Raw genomic sequence first — 13,149 nt, forward strand, 5'->3', positions numbered from 1 at the left:
ACAAAGATAGTGAAATTAGCATGTAAAGTGAATTAGACTTAAAAAGAAATCTTTAAAAATTAGATTTACTCTTGATTGCAGAAAAATAAAAGATATATTTGAATAAAAAAGATAAATAAAAGAAAGAAAAGGCAACAAGAACAAGCAAGCACCCACATCTTGCTCCTTGGTCCTTCTTCAATAAGTGTCTACTAAACGCCCACTCTGATCTCTGACAATACTCTGTATACTGGGAGAAAAGGCACAAAATTCCCATTATCAGGGAAGGTATCATAAGCATGTAGTCATGTTTGATGCAATAAAGCCTGATATGACAATGAGGGGTACTATCTTACATTTTATAAGCAAATGTAATGCAATAAGTTCTTTTTTATGAATCTTAATGGAGAATGGGACTGGGAATGGGAGAGGGAGGGGGAGGAGAAGAGCGAGTGGGGGGGAGGACAGGTATGATGGGAAGAATCACTATATTCCTAAAATTGTACTTATGAAATTTGTACTCATTAAATAAAAGGTTTCCTTGGGAAAAAGATAAGTTTTTTTCCTATTCTTGTTTCAATTACAAATTTGGAAAATATAGAATTTTACATTTTCAAAACGATTTGTACAAAAGAATATCAATGACAAACAATAGAGAAATCATTTTTTTAAAGCTTTATTTATTTGAAAGGCAGTTACTGAGAGAAGAGTGAGAGAAAGAGGGCACTTCCATCTGCTGGCTCACCCTCCAATTAGATACAACGGCTGGAGCTAGGCATATCCGAAGAAGCTTGGGCTTCTTCCAGGTCTCCCATGTGGATGCAGAGGACCAAGTACTTGGTCCACCCTGATGCTTTCCTAGGCCCATTAACAGGGAGCTGGATCAAAGTGGAGCAACCAACGCCCATATGGGATTCAGGTGCTGCAGGTGGTGGCTTTACTCTGTATGCCACACTGCTGGCCCTGAGAAATCATCATTAATTTAAACAGAATTTCATATTTATTTATAGAAATAATTTTAAATTAATCAGCCATAGAAAAATCTCGACACCACCATGCTAAAATCCAACAAAAGTCATTGTTGTGGCTATTATATTCATTCTGAAACTGCTTATGTTATGGGATCTACTCTATGAGAGTTTTGCAGAAAGTCCATGGAAAATGAAATTAAGATAAGCTTTTTTTTAGTGCAAAGATTTTGAAATCCATTCATAGTTTTTTTTAATAATATATATTCTCTATGAATTTTGAGAAAACCCCTCCTAAATCTGTTTTGGGGAAAGCATTCAAAGAAAGGAGAAAGAAAGATATCCAACTTATTCTGCCACAAGAACTTTTGAAAATTTCAAGTTACACAAAAAGGTAGACCTACAATTTTCCAAAACTTGGGGCTCTGGGGAAATAGCTCCTGACAGAGACCCGAACCCTGGAGATGTTATGTAATAATTACTGCTCTAATCACTGGGAACACAGGTTCTGTACCTGAACTTAGCCCCCCTGAGGTTGTATTAAAAATATTGAATATTTACTACCCTCCATAGGTTTGGAAAACTCTGGTGCTCAGAAGAGAACTTTAAATAAAAAGTCAAAGTGGCTCAGAAAAAGTAATTTCATTTTACCTTTTTTTGTATCTTATTAATATTTATTTTCCTTATTTGAAAGGCAGAGTTACAGAGAGAGAGGGAGAGACAGAGGGAAAAATTTATCCACTGGTTCACTCCCCAAATTTCCACAACGGCTGGGGCTGGGCCAGGCTGAAGCCAGGAGCCAGGTGCTTCTTCTGGGTTTCCCAAATAGATGCAGGGTTCCAAGTACTTTGTGCTGCTTTCCCAGGCACATTAGTAGGGAGCTAGTTCAGAAGTGAAGCAGCCAGGACTCGAACCAGCAAAAATATGGGATGCCAGCATCTCAAGTGGTGGTTTACCCTCTGTGCCACAGCACTACCCCCAAGTTAGTCAACTTTAAATGTCATTGGTTGTATCTGTACTTAGTGAAACTCTTGTAGTTTTTCCATCAAAATTTATTTTCTGAAATTCCTGAAGACTTTATAACAACCTCTGTTGAAGCATACATTAAAGATATATTAATATATATATACACATATATACAAGTGATATATAAAGATACATAAGGAACTATTGTATTAAAGATATAAATTTTTGAGATAAAATTTTTAATTTACATTATAGCTAGATGCACCAAATAAAGACTTCAACAAGAAATGAAAGAGAGAAAGAAAGAAAAAGAGAGAGAAGAAAAGAGGTTAGAAGGGAAGTATCATTATATTCTTAGAATCATATCTATGAACTACATTGGATCTATTCTCTTTGTATTAATATCATGTTAACTTTAGAATTTATGACAATTGTGTTGTTGTAATTATCATGCATTTGCTGTGACCCTGAGACTAATTTGTTAATAAGTTCCCTTTAAAAAGGATATAAATATAAAACACATAAAAGTGCATGATTAAGTAGAATGAGATTCAGTTAGGCAAAAATGGCTGGAAATAATAAAGTTAAGAAGACTCTTCTTGAAAACTAAGACTATAGAAGAATTGGTTTCTGATTAGAACCATTATTTTAATTGTGGTACTTAAAATATGCTGGGCAAAAAACCCCAGACTCAGTTGGTGTCCTTTTTTATTATGAAAATTAATGCCAAGAGATGGCTTTGAGAAACTTTTTTTAAGCTTTCCTGCTCTCTTTCTTTGAAAGGCAAAGGGAGGGAGGAAGGGAGGGAAAGAGGGAGGGAGGGAGGGAAGGAAGGAGGGAGGGAGGGAGGGAAGGAAGGAGAGAGAGAGAGAGAGAGAGAGAATCTCTTCCATCTGCTGGTTCACTCCTCAAAGGCTGCAAACCAATGGCTGCAACGGGACTGGCATTGGGCCAGACTGAAATCAAGAGCCGGAGAGAAAGAGAGAATGAACCTTAATATCTGCTGACTCAGTCCCCAAACACCTGCAATGGCCAGGGCTGTGCTGGTGCCAGAGATAGAAACTGCGAAGTCATTCTAGGCTTGCCATGTGGGTGACAGGTATCTCTCTACTTTTACCTTGTGCTCCACAGGATCTTATGGGCAAGGAGCCAGAGTTAGAAACCCAAGCCAAATGTTGAACCCAGGTTCTCTGATGTGGGATACAGGCGTCTTACCAGTGCCTGACTGAAATTTAACTCCCTCCTCTGTCAATAAATACACTATAATCAAAAATTTTTTTAACTTTTATTTTATGAATATAAATTTCCAAAGTATGGCCTATGGATTACAATGGCTTTCCCCCCATATCGTCTCTCCCACCCGCATCCCTCCCCTTTCCCACTCCCTCTCCCCTTCCATTCACATGAGGATTCATTTTCGATTCTCTTTATATACAGAAGATCAGTTTAGCATACATTAAGTAAAGATTTCAACAGTTTGCTCCCACACAAACACAAAGTGAAAAATAATAGATGATTTTTTAAATGCTGATGAAATCAGATCAGACCTATTGTCATGTTTAATCCTAGTGAGAGTCACGTTGGGAATTGATAATTTCTGTTTTTTTTTTTTTTTTTTTTTTTTTTTTTTTTTTTTTTTACAGAAGATCAGTTTAGTATACATTAAGTAAAGATTTCAACAGTTTGCGCCCCCATAGAAACACAAAGCGAAATATACTGTTTGAGTACTCGTTATAGCATTAAGTCTCAATGTACAGCACATTGAGGACAGAGATCCTACATGAGGAGTAAGTGCACAGTGACTCCTGTTGTTGACTTTACAAATTGACACTCTTGTTTATGGCCTCAGTAATCTCCCCATGCTCCAGTCATGAGTTTCCAAGGCTATGGAAGCCCCTTGAGTTCTCCGATTCTTATCTTGTTTAGACAAGGTCATAGTCAAAGTGGAGGTTCTCTCCTCCCTTCAGAGAAAAGTACCTCCTTCTTTGAAGACCTGTTCTTTCCACTGGGATCTCACTCACAGAGATCTTTCATTTAGGTTTGGTGTTTTTTTGTTGTTGTTGTGTGTGTGTGTGTGTTTTTTGTTTTTTGTTTTTGTTTTTGTTTTTTTTTTTTGCCAGAGTGTCTTGGCTTTCCATGCCTGAAATACTCTCATGGGCTTTTCAGCCAGATCAGAATGCCTTTAGGGCTGATTCTGAGGCCAGAGTGCTGTTTAGGACATCCACCATTCTATGAATCTGCTGAGTATCTCGCTTCCCATGTTGGATCACTCTCCCCTTTATTTATTCTATCAGTTAGTATTAGCAGGTACTAGACTTGTTTATGTGCTTCCTTTGACTCTCAGTCCTTTCATTATGATCAATTGTGAACTGAAATTGATCACTTGGACTAGTGAGATGGCATTGGTACATGCCACCTTGATGGGATTAAATTGGTGTCCCCTGGTATGTTTCTTTTTTTTTTTTTTTTTTTTTTTAATTTTTTGACAGGCAGAGTGGACAGTGAGAGAGAGAGACAGAGAGAAAGGTCTTCCTTTGCCGTTGGTTCACCCTCCAATGGCCGCCGCGGCCGGCGCGCTGCGGCCGGCGCACCGCGCTGATCCGATGGCAGGAGCCAGGAGCCAGGTGCTTTTCCTGGTCTCCCATGGGGTGCAGGGCCCAAGCACCTGGGCCATCCTCCACTGCACTCCCTGGCCACAGCAGAGAGCTGGCCTGGAAGAGGGGCAACCGGGACAGAATCCGGCGCCCCGACCGGGACTAGAACCCGGTGTGCCGGCGCCGCTAGGCGGAGGATTAGCCTAGTGAGCCGCGGCGCCGGCCCCCTGGTATGTTTCTAACTCTACCATTTGGGGCTTGAGCATGTCCCAAATTGTACATCTCTTCCCTCTCTTATTCCTACTCTTATGTTTAACAGGGATCACCTTTCAGTTAAATTTCAACACTTAAGAATAACTGTGTATTAATTACAGAATTAAACGAGTCATGTTAAGTATAAAGAAATTATGGGATATGTACTTTTTAGAATACTATACCGCAGTAAGAAACAATGAAATCCAGTCATTTGCAACAAAATGGAGGAATCTGGAACACATCATGCTGAGTGAAATAAGCCAGTCCCAATGGGACAAATACCATATGTTCTCCCTGATCGGTGACAACTGACTGAACACCAAAAAGGAAACCTGTTGAAGTGAAATGGACACTATGAGAAACGGTGACTTGATCAGCATAGCCCTGACTGTTAATGAACAACTTAATACATTATCCCTCTTAGTAGTTTTGTTGTCTGTTCTACTTAATATAATCAAAAATTTAAAAAGTGGCAAATGTAGGGCCAGCATCATGGCACAGCAGGTATTCACTGCTTGTGACACTGGCATTCCTTATGGGTGACAGTTCTTGTGTTAGCTGCTCTACTTCCATTCCAGCTCCTTGCTAATGGTCTAGGAAAAGCAGCAGGTTACTCAGGTGTTTGGACACCTGCCACCCACATGGGAGACACAGATGAAACTCTTGGCATGGGCCTGGCCCAGTGCTGCTTGTTGTGACCATCTGGAGAATGAACCAGCAAATGGAAGATCTCTCTCCTTCTCTCCCCCTGCCTCTAACTCTTTCAAAATAAATATTTTTATTTTATGTGGGAAGTGCTTCAAGAGATCTTGATAGGTTTCTCTGGAGATATCTTATATCCACAGAAGACTTTCACAGGTAAATGGCTTATGAACAATGCTATTTGTAAGGAAAAAATGCATACAAATAAAATTAAAAATATATACCATTATAGATTACATACACAAAATTTTATATTATACACACAATATTCCATCTACCCTAGTTTCACAAGTTGTTTATAAACTCTTCCTTTGGAAATATGTGTGTTATATTTAGACAACTAGAAAATCCATAAAGAAAGAAAAACTTAAGTATGTTATTAAAACCCATTCATGAAGAAAAATTCCTTGGAGCAAGTGTTGTGGTACAGTAGATTAAGCCATTATTTGAAATGTTGGCATCCCATATCAGAGCACAGGTTCAAGCCCTGCTTTTCTCATTTTCAATCCAGTTCCTTGATAATGCTCCACGGAAGGCAGCAGAAGATGGTCCAAGTGCATAGGCCCTTACCACCAGGGTGGAAGTCCAGTACGGAGTTCCTGGATTCTGACTTAGGCTTGGCCCAGTCCTCTCGGCCAAAAATTGAAAACTCACACACCTTGGAAACAGGGCTTAATCCTTAGATAGCAATCATAATGAAAGGCTGCTATGTTTTCTACTTCATGGTAGAGCTTTTGTCTACCTTGAAAAGAAGACAAGTTAGTTCATATTTAATTGTTGTCAGAGTCCAGAGGAAAAACTTAAATGCATCCAAATAGAATTCCTAATATGGAAAGGGATGAATGGCCGTAGTCTCATCATTTCATCACACAGCTAGACAGAGTCGTGGGAGAGAATATAAGAATAGCAGAAAGGCCATCCTTCTATCAGCATCCATTTTCCTTCTGACATTTCCAATCCATGTTTCAGTTATGCCCATGTCGTTCTTATGGCTCAGCATGGAGCCAAGCTTTTGGTGCTTGCTCTTGTTGGTACTAAATTGGCTGTGACTTACTCATTGAGCCAGCTTTCCTTTTGTGACCATTACAATCAATAAAGAAAGGTAGGAAAAGCACCACATTTTTAGTGTTTACACCAGAGCTGTGTGCCTGCTGAGATTCAGCCTCCTCTTCTTGATTTCAGGAATGAGCAAGGCCACAACACATCTGTAGTCAGGGACAATCATAGCACCCAGTCTTGTAGACCCATGTTTCCCAATGTGTGCCTGTGCTGAGTTCCAGTCTGCTGCCTATCTTTCATGCCTAAAACTGGCATGTCTGGATGATATTGCAGAATAACTGCTCTCCCAACCTCATTTTCCTAATTCCATGGAGGAGGAGCTTTATTTATTCAGAGTCCAGAGGGAATAGACTTAAATGCACCCAGATAGAATTCACATTGCTATAAAGAATATAGAAACCACTGATTCATCCCTAGTGATTTTCTGTCTTTATATAACCAAAGGTAAATGATTCAAGAACAAGTGAGCTCAATTCTAGAAATCAGAATTAAGGAGTCAATCTGTCTGCAAAGGAGATAATTATCAATAGAACTAAGGAGTAAATCCACTGAGATCCAAAGTGGCCAGAACTCTGACATTCACAGGTATCATGTGGTTGCCAAGGAATGACTCCTGTACCTAAAAATCAGAAAACTCTGGTTTGGAAAACAGAATGGTGGAAACTACCAGTGCTCTGGATCACCTATGAGAATGTTTGTCTGAGTTTAATGACTACTCTCAGAATCTTCATGTCCAACTGGGTCCTTCATCATATTCTGTCTACCTGGGACTTTGATTTTCAGGAAGGAGTTAAAAAGTTTAAAACTTTTTTATTAATAATAATAAAAGTTATGGGGGGAAGCCATTGTAATCCATATTCTGTACTTTGGAAATTTATATTCATGAAATAAAAATTTAAAAAATTTTAAAAATTAAAAAAATTTAAAAATAAAAAAATAAATAAAAATTCATTTTTAAGTGTTTCAGTTTGAGAGAATCAGGTCATTGCATTTTATCTGGAGAATTGCTCAGTTGCCACAATCTAATGGGAAACTTTCCTGACCACACAGTTTAAAATGAAGTCAAGCACCACTCTGAACTGTTTCTCCCCTCTACTCTTTCCTGCTATTTTTGATAATTCTGTGTGAAACAATTATGTTTTATACATTCACTTTATTTACCATCTACCTTCCCCCAAAAGAACAATGCAGGCAGTTTTACTATTTCTATTTGGTGAACTGCTGCACTGCCAGGATTTTGAAGAGTTCCTGTCAAGTTAAACCACTCACATATATTTGAGAAACAAATGAAGGAATGAATGAACAGTATGAAGGTGACATCTTTTCGGCAGCAATGATTCCCTCAATAATGCTAGAATGTCTACTATCTGTGATGATTAATGTTAGTTGTCAATTGAGTGGATTAAGGAATTTTTAGAAACCCAAAGAAGTGTTATTTTGGGTATTTTTATGAGGGTGTTTGCAAAAGAGATTAATGTGAATCTGCATGGACTGGATGGAGAAGACCTACCCTTAGTGTGAGTGCTCATCATTGATTGACTGGAGCTCTGGAGAGAACAAAGACAGCAGGTGACTTGGTCTCTGGCTCTGAGAGACCACTGAAACCATGGAGAGCATTTGGGTATGCTTATCTCTTTGTGGCAACACAGTTTGCTAGGAGAGAGAACCTGAGGTCTGACATTAAGACTCCAGTTTTGGGCCCTTTGGACTCCAGGACTGAAACCAATGACTTTCTTGTAAGTACTCAAATTTTTGGCCCTGAACTCACAGTTACACCCTTAGATTCCCTAGATCTGAGGCCTTTGAACTTGAACTGAACCATGCTATTTGCATCTTAGTGTTTCCAGTCTGCAGATGACCTGCAGTGGGACTTCTTAACTGCTATAATCACATGAGGCAATTGCACTCATAAATCTTCCTTTGTATATCTTCATACATGTACTATGGATTCTCTCTGAACAACTCTAAAGAATACTTAATTCACATACTTCACAATAACATTCAACAGAGGGCTGAGTTTCTTCTACTTGGTACCTCAAGGCAGCAACTTTTCTGTAAACCAGTGAATTTCATTTGGAATGGAGAAGAGGTCAGAGAGATTCGTGTTGGAAGAGTCCAACAAATTGCAGTACCTCCATAATGCAACTTACATGGAGTGGAATCACATGGTAGAGCTGGACCACAAAGCTATGGTTTTATTTTTATTTGTTTATTTTATTTTAGTGAGGGACAATAGGGCAATCAAAAGGTAATAAAGTGTTAAGCTGTATATAGCCAAAGCTGATTCAGAGAAATATAATGCAAAACTATGAATTATTACAAAAACAAATGGAAAATACTGATCCTATCTGCCAGGGACACAACTTTTTAAAATTCTAAATGTATGGAAGCATGGATAATTACAACATCACGTTTATTATGCTTTAGCTAATGGTAGAGCATACGTTCATCATATGCAGTTATCTGTCAGGTCTTCAGTACAATTATAGACTGTCTTCTGGGCTTAGTCATGAATTACAAAGTCTCGACTTGTGGGAGAGAGCAGGGGAAGCTGAGTGATGGCAGATCACAGCCTCGGCATGCTTTGAACACTCTGCCTGTCTGTGCAAGGCTTTCACGTGTTCACTTGCTTCACCTGGTGTCATGAGTTTCTCCTTCTGCCTCAAGTAACCAGTCAGGAAGTGTAACTACATATTGCATCTCAAAGGTGTGTCTTATGTAACACGGGCACTCTTGATGAATACTAGCTTACCAGAGCCTCTTGCCTCTTCCTAATCCTTATATGCCAAGTTCAGTCAAAGGGAACATGTCCATTGGGACTCACTGGCTGTTAACAACAATATGATTCTTCAGACATGTGAAGGTTTGACATAATAATCCCTGGCTTCCTACTGTTTGAGACAACTAGGCAGCCATGTTCACACTCAGGAGGAAGAAATATGCATGGAATTTTGTACATGAGGACATGAGGGCCAGCATTCACATCACTGCGTTCTGCAGTGATAGTGCGATAGGGCAGTAAAGATTTGGCTATTTTACTTAAACTTTCTTCTCCATCTCCAACTGAACATTACAAAAATGCCTCATCATTGAATGGTTCTGGGGGAACTATTCATCAGCTGATTGCCACACTTTCATTTATTCAGTCCATCTCTGGGTATTATTCCTCATAAACTACATGATAAATAGAATCATCATGGAATTTCTTTGCTCAGCACACAAGTTATGACCCTTTAATAGGATAGACACTGTGCTTATGATAAAAATATAAGAAATGCCCTGATCTGCACCAATATGTATCTCACAATGTAGCCAGGAGAACAAAATGTATAAATATATCATTACAATGCACAACAAAGGACAGAAGTAGATAATTATAATCTTGCATGGAACTGGGATGTGGCGTAGTAGGTTAAGCCTCTGTCTGTGTTGCCAAGAGCTGGTTTGAGGCCTGGCTGCTCCACTTCCTAACCAGCTCCCTACTGATGAGACTGGAAAAGCAGCAGAGGATAGCCCAAGTGCTTGGACCCCTGCACCCATGTGGGAGACCTGGAAGAAGCTCCAGGGTCCTGGCTTTGGCCTGGCCAGCTCCAGCCATTGAGGGGATTTGGGGAGTGAACTAGCAGAAGGAAGTTCAATTCTCTCCCTCTCTCTCTCTCTCCCTCTCTCTCTCTCTCTCACACACACATACACACACACTGTAACTCTTTCAAATAAATTAAGAGATTATTTATATATATATATCAGTATAAAATAAATAATATATATATAGCAGTATAAAATAAGTATAAATATACCCTGACAATGCAAACAAGGGATGTTATAAAATTGAGCAAAATAAGTGTTCTAGGATAATAAATAAATAGTAAGGATACCTTTTTCCAAGGAAGATAGTAAGTTATTTTTAAATTGTTTTTTAAAGATATATTTATTTATTTTGAAAGTCAGAATTACAGAGATGGTGAGATAGAGGGAGGGAGAGAAAGAGAAAGAGAAAGAGAAAGAGAAAGAGAAAGAGAAAGAAAGAGAGAGAGAGAGACTCTTTCATTTACTTTCATTCTCCAGATGGCCGCGAGAGCCAGGGCTGGGTCAGGCTGAAGCCAGGAGCCATCAGCTTCATGAGCTCTCCCACATGGGTGGCAGTGGCCCAAACACCTGGGCCATGCTCCACTGCTTTTCCCAGGCCGTTAGTAAGGGCCTGGATCAGAAGTGGGGCAGCTGGGACTTGAACTGGCTCATATGGGACACTAATGTTTCAAGCAGCAGCTTAACCAACCCCTGTGCCACAATACCAGCCCCCAGTCATAGTACTTCTTAAACTATTTGTAAAGAAGAAGTAGTTTTTAAATGTTTCCAAATTTGTTCTGGATCAATACTTCTATAAAATAAATAATTCTAAAAATGAAATGGAAACCATTTGAAATATGAACTAATCTTTCATTATCATAGCTAACAGCCATAGATTTACTCTGTGAAATTGCTATAAAAGTTTGTAAACACTCTCAGTTTATTTCTCCTCTTGAGACCAGAGCACACATAGGTCCAATTGAATTGCACAGACCTCCTAGCACTGTATTTTTCTCCACAGATCCACACCTTTCCAGTGATTCAAGAGAATATACAGCATTGCCTTTCACGCTAAGGCAGAACACAAACACTGCTATCCTTTCTTCCTTATCTAAAGGTTTTGTCTCCAAAGCTGAGTATCTTGAGTATATAACTAAGGTTTTACCTTTATCACAGAATTGAAACTTTACTGCTAATGTTATTCCCTAATCACCACACACGGTGGCTGATTTAAAATTTTCCATAAATCCAATGTCTGAACTTCTGAAAAATGGTTTCTGTCAATTTGTTTTTTTTCTTCCTGAATTGGGTAAAAATTTCTTGGCTTTTGGTGTGTCTTTCAATTTTATTGAAAGCTAGGGATTTGGGATATTATAATTTAGTAATTCTGTAAATCAGATAAGGGGCATCTCCTTGGGGTTTGCTTTTCTTTAATCTTTATAAAATTTATTTGGGGTGACAGTGTTGTGGTGTAGTGGGTTAAGCCTACAGCATCCTGTATGGATGTTGGTTTGAGTCCCAGCTGCTCAAATGCTAGTCTAACTCCCTGTTCATGGAATGGGAAAGCAACAGAGGGTTGCCCAAGTACCTAGGCCCCTGTCATACACGTGGGAGACCCAAATTAAGCTCCAGCCATTGTGACCATCTGAGGTGCGAACCAGTAGATGGAAGATTTCTCCCCCATGCCGCCCTGTGTGTGTGTATATGTCTGTGTCTTTCCTCTTCTGTCTCTGATTTTCAAATAAGTAAATAAATAAACCTTAATTTTTTTATTTATTTAATTTATACGAAAGGCAAAGAGGCAGAGACAGAGATCTCCCATTTGCTGGTTCACTCCCTAAATGCCTCTCTGAGGCAGGACTGAGCCATGCTGAATCAGCAACTTGGAACTCAATCTGGGTCTCCCGTGGGTGACAGGGATCCAACTATTTGAGCTATCACTTGCTGTCTATACTCCCACAATGGTGCATTAGCAGGAAACTGATATTAGGAGCAGTCTGGGAGTTAACCCAGGCACCCCAATATGGGATGCAGGAATCACAAGCAGTATCTTAACTGCTGAACCAAATATCTACTGTATTTTTGATCTTTGAATGCTGAAATCATTTTTCCAAACTATTTTTGGAAAGGCATTATTCCTTTTTATGTGTGGCCACTGAATTCTTGTTATCTCAGCTTTCAGCCAGTAATCTGACAGTTGATACAGATTTCCTTAAGTAGCTGAAGCAAAGATGGAGCAAAAAAGCAAATAAAAATCCAAGAAATCATCTTGCTGTCTTTCAGATTGGTTCTAAGTTGGAGCACTTCTTCAACGCTGAGCCAAGCTGCACACATCTTTGGCTATGCTTCAACTCCTGACCAAGTGAAACCCAAAGACTAAGCAGAGATATAGGCCTGTTGTCCTCATAGCCATTTTCTGAGCAAGCATCTGACCCTGGACAGGTGCCTTGGCCTCTGGTTCCTCTGATCTACCTGATAGACTTTCAAAGACCTTTCCCACAATATTCTCACTCCTCAGATTTTGAGTCTGTCTTATAATTATTCCATCTGCCATTACTTTCCCCAATCAACTGTGGGTGATGTGTGTCTTTAAATGTTTCTGATGGATTGTACCGCTGCTAGAAATCTGCTACAGACTGAAGTGAGCAACAGAAAACTTTGGTTCTTTTCAATTCTTCAGGGAATTGTCAGGAAGGTCAACATTTACAACCACAGCTCTTTTGAGAATAAGATCTATGTTGACCCCTTGGCACTAGCAAGTCTCATCAATTATCATCAATGTGTGGATTGTTGTCCCCACAACCAGTACGGAACTGGAAAATGAGATATGGTGGGCAGGTGAGCAAAACAACACTGTACTTTCTGATTGAAATTGTGCCGTCTTTTTTTTTTCTCTTTCAATACTCTCATCTGGGTGATGTAAGTTTTTATTTCTATCAAAGAACTCCCAAAATTCATTCTATTGATTTTTGTCTGCAAGTTAGTGGTTGATTCAGTTGAAGCACTAATTATTTGAGCTGCTTGACATCACAGTTCAGTTCAATAGGGGAGAGTAGACT

Source organism: Oryctolagus cuniculus, chromosome 6 (genome assembly GCF_964237555.1).
Source record: "Oryctolagus cuniculus chromosome 6, mOryCun1.1, whole genome shotgun sequence".
Lineage (NCBI taxonomy): Eukaryota > Metazoa > Chordata > Mammalia > Lagomorpha > Leporidae > Oryctolagus > Oryctolagus cuniculus.